General features: G+C 39.4%; 1 protein-coding gene across 1 annotated transcript in view; it reads right to left on the bottom strand.

Moving 5' to 3' along the window:
* The window catches only part of MAPK8IP3 (mitogen-activated protein kinase 8 interacting protein 3), a 3,746,918-nt gene that overhangs the window by 3,391,187 nt on the left and 339,479 nt on the right, over window positions 1-16,252 (bottom strand). The gene's annotated exons all lie outside the window — the stretch shown is intronic.

The following is a 16,252-nucleotide window of genomic DNA, read 5'->3' as shown; positions in this document are numbered from 1 at the left end:
ATGACTGTTTACAAGTTTCTATGAAAGCAGAATTCTGAAAAGAATAAGGGAGTTGGATTCAGTTTTGGACAAGTGCATTAGAAAACTGAAACCTTTTTTTACTCATAATATAGTTAACTGGTAGTCCATCTCACCCTTTAAGTTATGCTTATATGAGCTATGTGCCATGACATTTTACCTATATACAGGAGACCTGTAGCAAGTTCATTTATCTTGTTCTCTTCATTTCAGTTTACATTTTTATTGTTCCATACTTCAGCACAGTGGTCAGGGCAACCTTGCAGTGCTGCAGTAGCCCTTGGTGGTTTTCTGTGCTCACATTTATTTATTTATTTTGCCATAACTGGATCACAGACAAAGAATCTGATGTCAGTAGTTGGAGAATCTACTTTAGTTATGTCCACTCCTTCAATACGCATACCAATCCTTGATAGTTTGTTGTCATGTGATCCTACAATCATAACTGGTGCCATCCTGAGATAAGGAATAAACTTGGGAACATGACCTCATTCCCGTACTGCTACTGTCCCACCCTCCCCATAATCACTCTGTTTTTATAGGTATAATTTAAAAATGGGACATAGTCACGTGGTGTCAACCATTAAATACGTATCTATCTCTATGCTATTCATTTAATCCTCCTTCACAACTACAAAGCAGTCATAGTTGCATAAGATCATTGTAACTTTAATACTTTACCATGTTATTCCATTATTCCTACCTAATACTCAATTTTAAAGAAATGTATTTCAATGTAAAATCTTATATGCCAAAAAATTCTCACAATATCTATGATTTTCACTAATTTACACCTTGACCATTGCTTTCTCTAATTCTCCTCTGCTGGTCTACAGTGACCAACAATTATCGTTATACCTTTAATTTACTGTACTGCATTTTCTCAATTACTTCTACTTAAATGAATATGTTTTATATATATATATATATATATATATATATATATATATATATATATATATACACACACACACACACACACACACACACACACCACATTTTTCACTTACTAGTTGCCATCCCTACTTAAAACACAGGCAAAGATATACACAACACTTCAATTTGCTGTCTTCTTCAAGATACAGAGGAAGCGAATCCTGTACCTACTTTTTCTAACACCTTTCTTTAGACATTCAGTATTTGTACACCGATAGTTGAGATTAGTCCAATGATGTATGTTTCCGGTACAGAGCAGCTTAGCTCACTGCTCATCTGCACCTTACTCTTCGTTTACCCACTTAGGTAACTGCAAGGGCACCACAGTATACCATACTTCAGGATACATTTACTGTAGTTTCCCCACTTAAGTCTTTGCTCTGAGAATTAGAATGGAAAGCATATTATTAGAGTTATAATACAGAACTTTTAAGGTGAACATTGAATTATGTGCTAGCCACTCAGTCTATGAATGTCATTTCAACTGATGCCATTCTACACTAAGGAAGGGCTAAGAAATGGAATTTACTCTACTGAGATTATTTAACACTTTTAGGTCTGTATTATGTCAACAGTTACCTATGGGTAGAGAATAGCAAGATTTCGCTATAATTAAATCTGTGTTTATTTACACCATTTTACAGCTATGACTGGCTGAAATTGAGGATTTTAAACAGCCCCTCCTTTATGACCTGGACACAGCTATTAACTTCTATGTTACTGCACTGAGTGTATAGGCAGCCTTTTGTCAGTTTACTGTCAGCAGTGCTACCACTGCACATTATATGCATAATACAGTAATAACAGCAAACAGCTTCAATATTATATAATAAAGCCACAGATAATATTGAAGTTGTTCTGACACTAATTTAAGTTTTACACAGGTGGATTATATCTTATGTAGGAGGGCCAGTTTGAAGGATATTGGAGACTGTACAGCAGTGACCGGGGAAAGTGTAGTTAGGCAGCATAGGATGGTGGTTTGTAAGATGACGTTGGTGATCAAGAAGAGGAGGAGGAGTGTGAGGGCAGCACCAAGGATCAAATGGTGGAAATTGAAAAAGGGTAATTGTGAAGTGGAGTTCAGGGATGAGTTAAGACAGGCACTGGGTGGCAGTGAAGAGTTACCAAATAGCTGGGTAACTACAGCAGAGCTAGTAAGGGAGACGGCTAGAAAGGTGCTTGGTATGACATCTGGACAGAGGAAGGACGACAAGGAGACATGGTGGTGGAATGAGGAAGTACAGGAGAGTATACAGAGAAAGAGGTTGGCAAAGAAGAAGTGGGATTGTCAAAGAGATGAAGAAAGTAGACAGGAGTATAAGGAGATGAGGTGCATGGCAAAGAGAGAGATGGCGAATGCTAAGGATAAAGCATATGAAGAGTTGTATGAAAGGTTGGATACTAAGGAGGGAGAAAAAGACCTGTACCGATTGGCTAGACAGAGGGACCGAGATAGGAAAGATATGCAGCAGGTAAAGGTGATAAAGGATAATGAGGGAAACATACTCACAAGCGAGGAGAGTGTGTTGAGCAGATGGAAAGAGTACTTTGAGGGGTTGATGAATGAAGAGAATGAGAGGGAGAGAAGGTTGGATGATGTGGGGATAGTGAATCATGAAGTACAATGGATTAGCAAGGAGGAAGTAGGGATAGCTATGAAGAGGATGAAGAATGGAAAGGCTGTTGGTCCAGATGACATACTTGTGGAAACATGGAGGTGTTTAGGTGAAATGTCAGTGGAGTTTTTAACCCGATTGTTTAATGAAATCTTGGAAAGTGAAAGGATGCCTGAGGAATGGAGAAGAAGTGTTTTGGTACCGATTTTTAAGAATAAGGGTGATGTGCAGAGCTATGGTAACTACACAGGGATTAAATTGATCAGTCACAGCATGAAGTTATAGGAAAGAGTAGTGGAAGCTAGGTTAAGAAGGGATGTGACGATTAGTGATCAGCAGTATGGTTTCATGCCGGAAAACAGCACTAAAGATGCGATGTTTGCTCTGAGAGTGTTGATGGAGAAGTACAGAGAAGGTCAGAAGGAGTTGCATTGTGTTTTTGTAGACTTAGAGAAAGCATATGACATGGTGCCTAGAAAGGAGTTGTGGTATTGTATGAGGAAGTCGGGAGTGTCAGAGAAGTATCTAAGAGTGGTACAGGATATGTACGAGGGTAGTGTGACAGCGGTGAGGTCAGTGGTGGGAGTGACGGATGCGTTTAAGGTGGAGGTGGGATTACATCAAGGATCAGCTCTGAGCTCTTTCTTATTTGTAATGGTGATGGACAGATTGACAGATGAGATCAGACAGGAGTTCCCGTGGACTATGATGTTTGCAGATGACACTGTGATCTGTAGTGAGAGCAGGGAACAGGTGGAGACGACCCTGGAGAGATGGAGATATGCTCTAGAGAGAAGAGGAATGAAGGTCAGTGGGAATAAGACAGAATATATGTGCGTGAATGAGAGGGATGATAGAGGAATGGTGAGGATGCATGGAGTAGAGGTGGCAAAGGTGGACGAGTTTAATTACTTGGGATCAATAGTTCAGAGTAATGGTGAGTGTGGAAGAGGGGTGAAGAAGAGAGTACAGGCAGGATGGAGTGGGTGGAGAAGAGTATCAGGAGCGATTTGTGACAGACGAGTACCAGTAAGAGTGAAAGGGAAGGTCTACAAGAGGGTAGTGAGACCAGCTATGTTATATGGGTTGGAGACAGTGGCATTGACAAAAAGGCAGGAGTTTGAGCTGGATGTGGCAGAGTTAAAGATGTTAAGATTTGCACTGGGTGTGACGAGGGTGGACAGGATTAGGAATAAGTATATTAGAGGGTCAGTCCAGGTTGGAAGGTTTAGAGACAAAGCCAAGACAAAGCCAGAGAGGCAAAATTACGTTGGTTTGGACATGTGCTGACGAGGGATGCTGAGTACATTGGGAAAAAGATGCTAAGGATGAAGCTACCAGGTAACAGGAAAAGAGGAAGGCCTAAGATAAGGTTTATGGATGTGGTGAGAGAGGACATGCAGGTGGTTGGTGTGACAGAGCAAGATGAAGAGGACAGGAAGAAATGGACACAGATGATCGGCTGTGGCGACCCCTAACGGGAACAGCCGAAAGAAGATGATGATGATAACACACTGTGGACTAGCTCTTACTGCACACTGGTGCAAGAAGCATTACCCTGCACTAAATTTTAAAACTAACTTGAATAAAATAAAAATGGAATGAACTGCAGTACTTTGATACATATAACATATCATATTATAATGCACTATATAAAGTTATATTGTGTCCGTTTTAGACAACATCCAGTTCAAAATCCAAGTGGTAAAACTAGTGTTGCTTGCAATATACAATGTGAAAAAGTTCTGATAAAATGCAAGGAAAAAGGGGGCTGTGTCACAACAGGACTATAAAGAGAAAAATCACATATATATTACATTTTTAAGCTGTTTTAAATGTTATAGTTTATTTATGCATGATACTAACTTATAACACAAGTTCAAATACATTAATAATAAAATGTTTTCGAATGGCATTTCATGCATTGTACATTTCTCTTTACATCTTCAGTATTATTTTTTACATCAAGCCTTAATATTTTTCAATACCCACCAACCCTCCCATACACTCATCTTCTTGAACATTATTTTTTACATATTCAGGCCATACATGTCATTATTTTTATACACTTTACTTCCTCCCTTTCGAGATCCCACTTAATTTATTTTATATATCCCAGTACAATATCTAAAGTTGGTTTAGTCTTTGATTTCCACTTTCTCATTCGTGTTTTTTGGATACTAACAGCATTAAACTAACCTAGAACCCGCATCAAACCCCAAACCTGTAAGATCTTTGCTAAGGCCAATTGCCTCAAACTAAGTAACAGCTTAGTAAACTACCAAGTCCCTCCAAACTTGGATGACGCTGACACCTACACAGCTGTACACAAAAGTACTGTACAACCACATTCAATGGTTTAATAGAGGAAGCAATTCCTGACCAAGTCAAACCTATAATTACTGACAAAAATAAATCACCCTGGTGGACACCTAGCATAAACAGGCTATTCAGCAAAGGGAAAAAAGTCCTCTATAAAGCCAAGGAGGAACAGACAAATCAGTGCAAAAAGACACTCGCCAAATCTGCCAAAGCAAACTATGAGGCAAAGATAGCCTCCCAGGTGAAAAATAACCATAAGGCATTTTTTAATTATGTTCGTAACCTCAGGGGAAATGCTCAGCAATGTGCAGAGTTAATCATGAACAGCATCACTTACACCCAGCCTGAAACTATAGCAAACCTGCTGGCCGACAAGTTCAGTTCAAATCCCATCACCTCCTAAAACATCCAAAAAATACCCGCAACCATCCGACTATCAGTCATTATAACAGAATAGGTCCTTACTGCGCTCGCTAAAACCAAAAACAAAGCTTCCATGTGTCCCGACAACATTCCAGAATGCTTCTTAAATAACTTAAAACAGAATCTATCAGGGCCACTAGAAACCCTGTTTAACCACAGCCTCCAGATAGGCTTTGTCTCAGAGGAATGAAGGACTGCAACAGTCATCCCTCTGCACAAAGGAGCCCCATCAACTGACCCAGGGAACTATAGGTCCATAACCTTGACCAGCCTTATCTGCAAGGCCATGGAGAGAATTATCATGGGCCAGATCAATAATGACATAGAAACTATGCAAAAACTGGACCAGACCCACTTTGGCTTTGTCAAAGGAGGTCCTTCCTGCTCAGTCTGGTGGACTTCTTCGAAATAGTCACCAGGGCCATGAATGAGGGTAAAACGGTACACACTACTTATCTAGACCTAATGAAAGCTTTTGACACAAACACGCACTCAGGGATCATAGTTAAGCTTACTAAGTTAGGCATAAACCCCTAACATCGTCAGATGGATAGCCAACTGGCTCACTGACAGGACACATGTTGTCTGGATTGGTGAATCCACATCCAATATGAAACCTGTTACTGTTGGTGTCCCACAGGGTTCTGTATTGGCACCCCTCCTGTTTGGTTGATACTTCTCTGAAGTGACGGGCAATGCTAGGGATCTCTGGTTCACCATGTCCACTAATGACTGTAAGCTAGGAGCAATCAATAAATCTCCAAACAATGTCGACATCGAAAAACAGACCTAAAACTAACAAACATCTGGTGCCAAAACTGTGGTCTGAGAAAAAAGGATAAAAAAATGTGTAATCATACCCTCTGGTAAATCAGATATCTCTGCAAATTATAATACTGACAGCACATCCCTAAAAGGTGAGGGATCTAGGAACACAGATAGATAGAAACTAAGCTTTGACCACCAGGTAGCAATATTAGTGAGGAAATCCTTCTGCGTGGCTCACCTTATAAGTACAGGTATGGCATCAAGATCAAAGGAAGTCATACTGTCATTGTACTCAGCCCTCATCAGATCCATATTCGAGTACAATGCTCCCTTCTACATGTACCTAACCAGGCACTTACAGGGGACTTGTACCTAATCTACAAGGCATTCTCTGATCCAGACCTGATCAAAGTGTTACATATTTGCAAGAAAAATTATACAAGGGTCACGCATTCTATGGACATGAACCTTATCTGTGACTCTAACAGAATGTGCTGGAGAGACAGATTTGTATCCCAAAAGCTACCTTGTCTATGGAATAAATTTCACATATTCGTAAAACAAAGTCTGTCCATCACTCTCTTCAAAAATAATTTGTATAAATTTATTTTATTTTATTTTACATTTGTTGACCGGGCTAGTCTAGCTGGATATATGTCCATTTTCAGTAGAGGCCTGGGGAGAAAAGCTCCACACACAACATAAACAAGACAGATTGACAAATTGTTAATAAAGACTTACACATACAAATATACATTTAAATCAACTATGTAGTCAAAATCAGCATACATTTAAGGAACTCAAAAATTTAAATTCATACACAATGTACTGTAGATTTCAAGGCAAGTTTACCTAAAACAAATGGTTATGCAGTAAGGCAACAGCCAAGAAGATGACAGTAAAAGCTAGAAGGGAAGTGGAAGGAGTATGAAGGAAAGAGACGATAGGGCACAAGGCCAGAATCATAAGGAAGAGAGGAGAAGAAAAAAGACAGTCAAGACGAGGTGGGAGAGATAGTAGATGTAGGACAGAGCATAAGAGGACAGGGGGAAGGGAAGCAGGGTAGATGTTTGGTTTCAGGCAGAAGGAAGGGTAAAAGGTAAGGAGAGAGTAAGGAGAGGGAAGTTAGCCTGGAGTACTACAAGAACAGAGCCAGTGGTTTTGGTAATGTAGTTTGATTTGTTGTTTGAAGAGAGGTAGGGATGAGATTAGTGTTAACTCTGTAGGCAGCAAATTCCATACTCTGCCTACAGTATTGGTGAAAAGAGAGTCACCAGCTAAGTTGTGGGCCTTTATGGGTTTGGTCATAAGTTTACAGGAGGAACGAAGAGAGGTGAGATTGTTATAATGGAGTAGTAGTTGTGAAAGTATAGGGGTGTTACTAGGTTGGTACAGTAGTTTGTGGGCAATTGTAAGTTGTGAAATATTAAGATAGTTTTGTAGTTCCAGCCAGCCTAACTGTTTCAAATTGAGGCAGTGATGTGTTCTAAAAGGGTTACTAGTGGTGAAGCGGGCAATGTTATTATAGCAAGTTGCTAGTTTGTTTAGGTTAGTTTTTTTAAGGTTGGTGAAGATAGGAGAGGCATAGAAGAGAGTTGATATAAGATGGGTGTGAGCAATAGTAGCTCTAGTTGATTGGGTAAGAAAAGGTTTTATACGGTATAGTGATCCAATTTTTTTGTTAACAGTTTTGATAGTGTTGTTGATGTGTTGGTCAAAAGAGAGATTGTTATCAATGGTAATACCAAGTAGTTTTGTTGTAGAGTCAGGAGAGATGATAGTTTTGTTGTTTGAGTAGATAGAGAAGTTAAGTGGAGAGGTACGAGTGGTGGGGGTGAAGAGGAGAAGTTTGTTTTTTTTGGCATTGAGAAGTAGATACCGTCTAGTAAACCATGTTTCTACAGTGTTGAATGTATTTTGAGTTAGAGTGGTTAGATCAGAGGAGGTGGATGCTGAACAAATGATAGTAGAGTCGTCTGCATATTGAATGCAGGTAGCTTGAGGATTTACAGAGTGGAGATCATTAATATAGAGGGAGAACAGGAGAGGACCAAGGATAGAGCCTTGAGGGACACCAATTGCAATGGGAAGTAAGGAGGAGATATGGTTTTCCCAAAGAACGGCTTGTTGTCTGTTACTGAGGTATGATGTAAACCAGTTAATGGCAAGGCTGTCAAATGAGAGGGAGTTGAGAATGCTAATTAGAGAAGAGTGGTTGACCATGTCAAAAGCTTTAGAGAGGTCAATGAATAGGGCAGAAGAGAGTAGGTTCTTGTTGCGATTGCTGTTAATGGTATCTGCAAAGGAAAGGAGGGCAGTGGTAGTACTATGGTGGGGTCTAAAGCCATGCTGACAGTGAGCTAAAATATTGTGAATAGATAGGTACTGTACCAGTTGCTGATGTATACATTTCTCCATAATTTTTGCTAATGGAGAGAGAAGAGCAATAGGTCTAAAGTTTGAATAATCAATAGAGTTACCACCTTTATGTAGTGGGATAATATGAGAAATTTTCCAGATATGAGGGATGGTTCCTTCTTGGATGGTTCTATTTATGAGTAAAGAAATTGGGTAAGCAATTTCTTTGGCTGCTTTCTGTAAGAATAGGGGGGGGAGCTTGTCAGCAGAGGGAGTACACGGTTTGAGTTTGAGAAGTAGTTTGAAGATGGTAGAAGTAGAGATGGGTTGTAAAGAGAAGCTACAGTTAGAGTTTAAGTGATTGTTAGGAGGATAAAAGTTATTAGTATTTAATTGTCTAGCGAGAGATTGAATAGTATCAGAGAAGAATGAGTTAAAAGTATTTGCAGTTTGAAGAGGGGTGTCAGGGTTGGCATTTAGTGGGGAGGGAGTTTTAGCAGTACCAGGAGTAAGGAGTCTATTAATAGAAGACCAGAATTGTTTGGGTTTATTTAGGTTAGTTTCTTGTAGGTTGCAGTAGAACTTTCTTTTATCTGTGAGGATGGCTTTTTTGGTAAGATTTCTAAGTTGGCGAAAGTGATGAAAATCAGAGCTGATTCTATGGGACCTCCATTTGTTCCAGAGCTTGTTTTGGAGAGTATTAGTTTTCTAGTTTCATTTGAGAGCCAAGGGGCTGTATTAGATTTCATTCTAATAGTGCGTTCGGGGGCATGATTGTCTAGAATAGAAAGGAAAGTAGAATTAAAGAATAATACTGCTTCATTAAGTGGAAGAGTTTTTAAAGGGTTCCAGTTGCAAGTTCTGAGTTCGTTCTGAAAAAGGTCGGTTTTGAAGTGTTTAGTGGAACATATTTTTCTTATATTAAGGGGGGGGGGGGATAATCAGACTTTTCTCTTGCAATGTATGTTAAACAGTGATCACTGAGGTCATCAGGCAGGGTCCCAACATTATAAGTGATATTAAGTTTGTTTATAAGAATCCAGTATAATATAGTCTGTTTTCTGTTTAACTTATTTACTCTTGTTGTGGATGTAATGGTTTGGGTGAAACCATTTAGGTTAATGTGGGAGATGGGATTATCGTTATTAATAGCATTCCAGTCAATATTTAAGTCACCAAGAATGATGGTTTCTTGGGGGTAGTAGTTGGAAACCCAATTGAGAAAGTCTTCTACAACTGGTATGTTGTTTCCTAGAGGTATGTAAATACAGATGATGTAAAGGGCTTTTTTGGCATTAAGTTGAAGTTTTGATATGATGGCTTCCACTTTACTATCTTGGGTTGGATAGGCTGGTAGGGTAGAGATATTAAGATGGTTCTTAAACAGTATAGCTACACCACCACCCTTTCGTTTGTTACGGTCAAGCCTGAGTATATTATAGCCTTGTGGTATAATTTCAGTATCTTTAGTGGCTGGCTTTAGCCAGGTTTCAGAGAGACAGAGAATGTCAAAGCTGTGTATATCTAGGAGGGTGTGAAGGTAGGGTACTTTGTTATTTACACTGCGTATGTTAAGGTGTCCTATGAGGAGTGTAGTATTGGGGCCATGTTTGGGTGTTTGTGTAGAAGGATGTATGGGGCCAGGGTTAGGATGAATGTCACCGTCTTGTAAGGTAGGATTGATAGGTTTAGATGTGATTTTGATAATAAGAAGGGTTAGAGGTCTTACTTTTGTTAGAGTGTAGAGTGTAGGAGAGATGGGAGTACCTGTGGTATTTGGGTAGGAGGTATCTTGGGGTAGTATTGGTATTGGAGAAAGAATTCAGAGAAGTATAGAAGGAAGAAGTGTGTGGCTGTGAGTTTGTTTGCTGAAGGAGAATTGGATACTCGAAAAAGGTAAGGAGGTAGGTTGAGTAAAGAGTAGTTAAGAGTAGAATCAAGAGTAAAAATAGTGTGGATATATTAATACTCATGTTAGAGAGTAAGTAAGTGAGAGTAGGTTGTAGGGAAAAAGTTGCAGATGCTGAATCATAAATTCACTCCTGGGGTACTGTCCATGTCCCTTATAGAGAGAGTTTGTAAAATGACTCAAGACTCCAACACCCAAAGACCCACTACCCTGACACTACCCCCATCTCACATCTGGGGAATTAAGATTTAATACGGTCACATCCCGGGTATTACTGGCTAGGCTTGTAAAAGCTCTTGTGCCAATAGCCTAATAATCATCTATGAACCTATAAACTTAATAACATCTTAGTATGTCTTGGCACTTTTAACTCTACTCAGCAACTGAAAACATCATCTCCTTAGTTACTGTAGTTGTTCCATCAACACATTCTAAGGAGTCATTAAAATAAATGAACTCCATACATTCCAAAAATGCAAAATTGTATTTGAGGTATTCATAGTTTATAAATGTACCAGTATAAACATTTCCACATAAATATCCTGAACAGTGTAGACTTTCTGTTACATTGTTTCTTCATAATTTAACTAGACTATTTCTCCAGACTTTTCTAAGCTCTTCTGATTGATTCTTGCAGTTATAATGTAAAATCTTATACTCCCTGCTTGTTATCCTTTTTTTGATACCACCATTCGTTGTTGGTTCCACCAAGACTGATCTTTCATTTATTCTTCACTTCATCTCACTTTATGAATAATATGCAGTCAATCCGTGATACAGAAGGCAATTCAACTGGCAAGGTGCCTCCCCCATTTATTACTTTACACTCCAGATATCTTGGCTCCTAAGTTAATTTCCTCCACTTACATCCACCGGCTTCTTTATTAACTTCAGTCTTCCTTCTATTGTGTACCCCTATTGGAAGAATCTCCTTGTTTTAGTCTCATACTGCTTTAGTCTTTATAAAATTTTCTACTACTTTATAGATGTAACATTCTGTATGGATACTATTATCTTCCTTCATGGCTTGCATCTAAAACACTATTTTCCAACATATTTTCTCCTTCCACTTCGACCTACTCCTCTCAGTTTATGTTACTAATACAAACCTCAGTTTTGTGGCATATCTGGCAGTCCCAATCCCCCTTGCTCCAAATGGAGAGAAAGCTCATCTCACTTAACTTTTGCCCTTTTCCCTCCCAAATAAACTCTTATTGTCATCCATAACATCTCATTTGGTTGATAGAAATATGCCTGGCCTACATACATAAAGTACATTTGTGTACACTTACCATAAATGTAGATGTTCGAGTGTATTCACTGTTGCAGTCATTACATTTGGGTAATCTGCTGGCAGGTTGCCCTCAGTCAGCCTGAATAACAAAGTCTTGGGTCCTGCATCGGTTGCTGTCTCCTCTTCCATGACATCAGGTCTTCAGTGGTATAAAACATGCAGCCAACGCCATTTTATTCAGTTTTTCTTGCCCCAGATGTCAGGTGCCCCCCAAATGGGGAGCAAAAAAAAAAAAAAAAAAAATATATATATATATATATATATATATATATATATATATATATATATATATATATATATATATATATATATATATATATATATATATATATATATATATATATAACAGTAATATATGTAAATGCACTTTTAGCAACATAAACATTACCTTCACCTAAAACCAAATACCACAAAGGCTTTCGAATAAAGTGAAAGAAAGAGAAGTTATAGAAAAGGGGGATGGCGGGCGGGTAACCCGGACTGCAACAGTGAATACACTTGAACATCTACATTTATGGTAAGTGTACACAAATGTGCTATGTTCTTCGTGTTTCACTGTTGCTGTCATTACATTTTGGTAGAATCCCAAAGCTATGGATGGGAGGATGGAACTAAATAGCATTAGGAGTGGCTATAAGGCCCTGCAGAACTGCAGTGGCAAAGGCTGCCCTGGATTTAGAGAAGAGGGGCAAATGATAATGCTTTGTGAAGGTATGAACAGAGCTCCAAGTAGCAGCTTCTAGAATGTCTTTGGTTGGAACTCCCCTGAGAAAGGCTGCTGATGCAGAGGCAGCTCTGGTGGAATGTGACTTGATTCCCTTGGGCACAGGTTTACCATGATGCAAGTAGCAGAAACAAATGCAGTGGCTTATCCACTTAGAAACAGTCTGCTTTGATATAGCCTTCCCCTCTGATCCTGAAGCAAATGCCACCAGTAGTTGCACAGACTTTCTTAAAGATTTGGTCCTGTTTAAGTAGAATCTTGCTTGTCTGTGTATGTCCAATTAATGCAGAATCCGCTCCCCCTTGTTCTGCAGATTTGGGTAAAATGTTGGCAGGTGAATAGTTTGGTTAAGAGCCACACTGGATACCACCTTAGGCATAAAGGAAGGTCCTGAGGGACACCTTATCCGGGTAAAATGTAATAAAAGGCTCCACTGCCATGAGAGCCTGTAGTTTTGAAACCCTTCTTGCTAAAGTAATTGCCAAAAGGAAAGCTGTTTTCCAAGATAAACACTTTATATCCGCAGTAGCTGCTGGATCAAAGGGAGGCAGGGTGAGTTTTTCCAGCACAAAATTGAGGTCCCATGCAGGTGTTGGTGATCTTGTGGGAGGCCTTAAATTTTTGGCCCCTCTAAGATACTGTTTTAGCAGAAGATGAGAAAAGAGGGGAGGCTCCATGTTATAATGAGCCGAGATGGCAGAGGCATGGATTTTTATTGAAGAAAAAAATAGGCCTATGTCAAGCATCTCAGTCAAGTATTGTAAAATCTGAGGGATATTTGGCTTTGCTGTGTCCGTTCCTTGTGTTTGGTTCCAAGCACAGAATCTCTTCCATTTATCAGCATAAGATTTTCTAGTACTAGGCCTTCTGGCTTCCAAAATGACATCCATCACAGATTTACTGAGAGGTGTTGTTTGAATAATTACATGATCAGCCATGCTGCAAGGTTCAGAGTTTGGAACTGAGTGTGCAGAATTTGATTGTTCTGCTGAGACAGTAGATGAGGTATTTGAGGCAAGTACCAAGGACGGAGTTGAGACATATTCCTTAGAATTGGGTACCAGTGCTGGCGAGGCCAGTCCGGAGCAATTAGGATCATTTTTGTTTTTTCCTGTCTGACCTTTAGTAAGACCTTGAAGAGAAGAGGCAGAGGGGGAAAGGCATAGACTGATAGGTTTTTCCAACTGAAGGATAGGGCATCCACTTTCCATGCTTGTCTGTGATAAGTCCTTGTGCAGAATTTGTCCAGCTGATAATTTTGGGGAGAGGCAAATAGATCTATGTCTGGGCTCCCCCATTTCTGTGTTACCATGCTGAAGATTTGTGGATCCAGTTTCCACTCGTGCGAGTCCATAAGATTTCTGCTTAGGTCATCTGCCAGAGTATTTTGTTTTCCTGGCAGGAATTGAGCTTGAATATGTAATTGGTAGGTCAACACTGTGTTCCACAATGCCATGGCTAGTCTGCAAAGGGGCTAGGAATGTGTACCCCCCCCCGCTTGTTTATGTACAACATAACCGTGGTGTTGTCTGTCATTATCAGTAGTTGTCCTGGATGAAGTAAGTCCTTGAAGGCTGTCAGGGCATTCTGAACAGCTAGCATCTCTTTCTGGTTGATATGCAGATGCATTTGTTTTGGGCTCTATATGCCCTGAATGCATCTCCCCGCCAGGTGGGCCCCCCAAGCATAGTCTGATGCGTCTGTAGTTAGGGTTTGGGTGGCAGGGAGTAGACTGAATGACAGTCCCTTGTTTTGGTGACATGTCTCTGCCCACCAAAGAAACTCCTGTTGTAGGCAGGGAATGAGAGGAATCATTGTTTCCAGACTGTGACAATGTTGACTCCATAAACTTTTTAGATACCATTGAAGTTTCCTCATATGCAGTCTTGCATATGGAATTAGAAAAATGCAGGATGCCATGAACCCCAAAGCCTGCAGAATTTGTCTTGCAGATAACTGGGTTTTTGTTGCCATCTGTTTGAAGTATATAGTCAGCTGCCTTAGTTTGCCTGGCGTAAGGTAAACCATCTGGGCAGTTGTATTTAAACTTGCACCCAGGAATGTAATTTCTTGAAAGGGTACCAGTTGTGACTTCCTTTTGGTTATTGTGTACACTAGGCATGTTAGAAGCCTTTTTACAAATGCCAGATGTTGAAGAAGAATGTCCTTGTTCTCTGCTTGAATGAGACAGTCATCCAGGTTAGGATAAATTTGTATGCTTCTTTGTCTGCAAAATGCAATTACTGGTGCCAGGCACATTTTAAAGTCTATAGGCGTAGTAGATATGCCAAAAGGCAGTGCAGAGAATTGGTAATGCATAAAACCTGCCTTGAAGCGGAGGTATCTTCTGCACAATTCCCTTACTGGGATATGCAGGTATGTCTCTTTTAAGTCTAGAGTCACTAACCAAGCGTTCGTGGCCAGCATAGGCAGTAGCTGTTGTAAAGTCAGCATTTTGAATTTTGGAATGTTCAGGAACGTGTTCAAAATCGGTATTGGACGCCAGGCATTGTCTATTCTGGGTACCAGGAACAGTCTTGAATAAAAACCTTGTCCTTTTTCCTGTTCTGGTACTGGTTGAATAGCCACAGTTAAATGGAGGCAAGTACAAAAGCACAAACTCACCAACTTGCAAGCACCAGAGGAGGAAATAAGGCCCAAGTCTTTTCTTTTTTCTTTCCTTTAATAATAAATCCACTAAACGACAGGAAACTTCAGCACCACAAACAAAAAACCAAGATTGCTACACCATACAGCACATAAACGCTATGTCTCCACACTTGCGTTTTCGTTTACTCCACTTCCTCGGATGTGACTGGATGAATAATTAAGTCAAAAACCCACTACTTTATATATGCTCCCTATTTAAGTTCATTAGTTAAATACACTTCCATTACTTAATTATATAATAATCATTTCTCCCAGTTTGTTCCTGCCAATTGCAACTTAAAAACATACAAATCTTGTTCATAATTTAAAACCATTCCTTTTAAAAACATTATTGTTGAAATACATTTAATTTCAAAATCTATTAAAAATACGCAGATTAATAAATAAATATACAAGTATATAAATCCCCACTTTTCTTCTTCTTTGAGAAATGCATTAAATGAACTGATATGTAACAACACCATCTAGTGGTGGAAATGACATATTTTTACATAAAAACTCTCCTTAACAGCATACAATTATTTAAACAAATCTACTGCTCAATTTTGCAATCCTTACACAGTAACAATACTTTAGGGTTGGTAAACTACCAGAAGAGACCCTTAGATTTGCGAAAATTTCATTTCATAAAATCAGACCATAGCACCATACGCTCATAGTTTTGCTGCCCTCATTTTTAACACTGGAGCCAGTGACACAGTATTGTTAAGGCCAGGTGGTTTACTTGACTCTAGGTTAAGTTGCCATAATAGCTCCTTATACTCAATTGTGGCCTCCCACGGTCCACCTCTTATGTCTTTTGTAACCACTTCCAAAACAAAGAAATGGAAAGTGGCCTCCACACATTTAATTTTGTGCCTACAGAGAGCATTATTGATGTTATTGATCTTAATATCATAATTATGCTCATATATTCTACTTCTTAATTTTCTCTCTCTGACTTACCGACATAAAATGCATCACAAACTCTACACAGGGCTAGGTAAACTATTCCACTGGTCTGGCAATTTGCATATTGCCTACTTTGAACCACCGTATCTCTACTACTAATATAAACCCTATCCTTTGCACATATATATGGACATTGTGAGCAACCTCCACATTTAAATGTGCCCATTCTACCCTTTTTCCCCCTAAACTTTTTTGATTTGTCCTCAAAAAAATTTTTGAGACTTTTTCCTTTCCTGTAAGTACATTTTAGGAGGTACTCA

This window comes from Protopterus annectens, chromosome 12.part0 (genome assembly GCF_019279795.1).
Source record: "Protopterus annectens isolate FY-2018-M chromosome 12.part0, PAN1.0, whole genome shotgun sequence".
Taxonomy (NCBI): domain Eukaryota; kingdom Metazoa; phylum Chordata; order Ceratodontiformes; family Protopteridae; genus Protopterus; species Protopterus annectens.
This window is presented reverse-complemented; position numbering and strand designations above follow the sequence as displayed.